Source organism: Egretta garzetta, unplaced genomic scaffold, assembly GCF_000687185.1.
Source record: "Egretta garzetta isolate BGI_Z169 unplaced genomic scaffold, ASM68718v1 scaffold356, whole genome shotgun sequence".
NCBI lineage: Eukaryota > Metazoa > Chordata > Aves > Pelecaniformes > Ardeidae > Egretta > Egretta garzetta.
Genome location: NW_009260019.1, coordinates 224656 through 227549, shown reverse-complemented (window position 1 = coordinate 227549; position 2894 = coordinate 224656).

Genomic DNA, 2894 nt, shown 5'->3' with positions numbered 1-2894 from the left:
GGCTGGTGCGTGGGGGGGCGGGGTGCAGATGCAGCCCCGCAGCAGCGTGCCCAGGCGCTTGCTGGGCCAGCCAGGCTGGCACTCACGCAGCAGAGCACCCTGCGCCCAGGGTGGTGCCCTCCCGTCTGCTGCTCTGTCATCCCCGCTTCCCAATTATCAGCACAGCTCCCCCCCTCCCCACAAAAGCTTGTGCAGTTTGTTGGTGTGTACTTGGCAAAGCCATACTGTACATCATGTTGACAGTAGAAATTACATCCTGAGCTTATGTTTTACACCGTGCTCTGTCAGAACTCACCGCAGCCCAGTGATCAGGACAAATTGAATAGCATCCTGTCCATGTCAATATTTATTTCATTTTACAAATGCAGGCTGATGTGGGGGAAAGCAGGCAGGGGGAGGGGGAAGACACAGGCAGGCACCAGCACACAAAGATAGCACGGCCCAACACATCACAGCCCTGCACCCCCAAGCTGTACTACTGCTGCAGCCCTGGAGCCAGGGCAGAAGTGCCCCGAGAGCCCCAGCACCAGCCCGAGGTGCCAAGGCGGGTGCCCGGGAGCTCATGCAGCGCTCCCCGTGCCTGCAGCAGTGTCAGAAGGGCTGCCACACCAGTACTGCTCCTCTGAGACAAGCCCTCGTCATCAGCGCAGAGCTCCCCATCGGCTATGAAAGGCGCGACAGAGCGGAAGGAGCGCCCGCGCTCCTCGAGCCCAGCTGGCTCCCGGGCACCTCCAGGCAGCCACATCAACGGCCTGCAGGAGCATCGGGGCCGTCTGTCCGGAACGGCCACAGGGGTGCTACAAAAGCTGCTGGGGAGTAAAGCAAGAGTAAGGCACTGCTTGTGCCACCCTTGGGAAGGCAGAGCCACAGAACGAACAGCAAGCACAGGACAGGAGCTCCCTCGAGCTCAGGCCTTCTCCTGCTTTCCCATGGGATACCTGCACCCTGAAGGACACAAGAAAATGGAGGCTGCAGCAGGGACATTGCTGGCCAGAGATGATAGCTCTGTCCTGACGCCTGTGGTCCCGGGCACGGCCCTCATTGCTCAGTTAGCTGCCTGCAGAATGAGTTCAGACTGGGAGTGTCAGTTACCCAGCTCCAGCCCTGCCACCCAGGCAGGACAAGGGAGGAGCAGACAGCAGCACAGCAGGGGCCATCTCCAGGGAAAGGCTGCCAGTTGCTTCCAGCACCTGCATGCAGAAACCCAACCTCACAGCGGAAAACTGGGAGCTTGTGGACTCCCATGCTGCTGGACAGTTGCTCCCCACCAGCTCCCCAAGGGCAGAGCACACAATGACAAAGGGGGCTGGGGAGGAACTGTGGCACGCCTGCATCCCAAGGTCTGCCCTGTTGGTCTGGAGCTGGCATCTCTCACCGCGGCCACGAGGAAGCTGCGTTGGTCCAGCACTGTTCTGTCAGCTTTGGCACCAAGCACAGCTACTACACAGGGAGGGTGGCGAGGAGAGCACAGGGAGATGCAAGAGGCAGGTTGGAGATGGACGTAGAGCACAGGCACAGCCTCATCAGCCGTTTGCAGTGCTGCATCCAACAGGCAGGACTACAGCATCTTTGGAGATGACCCAGGACAGGAGTTAGGCAGACAACAGCTCCGCAGCAAGCAGCCAGACGTGCATTGCTGTTGGAGCGGCAAGAGCACAGCTTCACACCAGCTCCTTCCCCAAACACACAAGTTATCTGGAGACTCTCCCCAAACAGTGGGGCAGACCTCCAGCACCAGCCAGGCCCCTCCGTTCCCTGCCCCACACCTCCAGACCCCGATGTGCCTTTACCTGAGAGCGCAGAGGGTGAGCCCAAAGGGCAGCTCTGTCATCTACTGCATGCAGCAATACCAGCCGAGACCCAGGAGCTCAGCGCAGGGTCCGGCACCATCCATGTGTGCCAGCTGTGTCAGCCGCAAGGGAGCGGCTCAGGCCACGTGCGAGCACAACAGCAGCTCTGGGGACCACACTAGTACCAGCTCAGAGTCTGCATCCACAGGGAGCCCACCTACCTCACACCCGAGAACGCCGGCAGCATGGCAGCCCAGCCCAGACAGACCTCGCTGGGAGACGGGGCAGCAGAAATCCTGCAGTTACTTCAACAGCAATTCTTCTCTAGCACTGCCTACAGCATGGCACGCAGTGAGCAACCACATCTCCTGCTACTTAATGCTCCCCCTTTCTGGGAAAGGAACAGGCTGGCTAGAGCACGCCCCCAGTATCTGTTGTGTGGGGGTAATACGAGCATGGCAAGGCTGCTGCAAAGCATTAAGATGGTTCATAATCTCCAGGCCTAGGGCTAAGACATGAGCTCAGGCTCTCTGGAGCTCGCTTTCTCTACTGGATATTGTAAGACAAGATGAGGCAAAGATGCTTTTTTTTTCTTTTACGAACTTCTCCTCGAAATGTAGAGACAAGGGAGGTGGCAATCTTGCCGGACAGAAGACACTATCCACTCCAGACTAGGTCACAAGGCAAGCGCATCACATGCACGCGCCCAGCATCCCACATGCTGCCTCTGCCAAGGCACCACCAACCACACCAACCCCATGGCCAAGCACCCCCCTCTGTCCCCATAACTTCCCACGGCTCCTTCCTAGCATGCAAGAGGCATTTTACGATCACCCTTTGGGCTAGACAATGGAATAGTTGGGTCATCCAGCCCTCAGCCCTTCAGGGAGAGCTCTGCAGATTTAAAACACTAGGGACCAGTGCCACAACCTGCTCCAATTCCCCCTGCACCACGGCAGTACAATATACACATGCCTTCAGCTGGAATACGTTAACATGCATTGCAAATTCTGTAAGGGACATCAGCAAAGGTGCAGGATGCCCACTCACATCAAGATGGATTATGGTCATAGCCACTGCACTGCGAGTTCCCACCCCATAGAA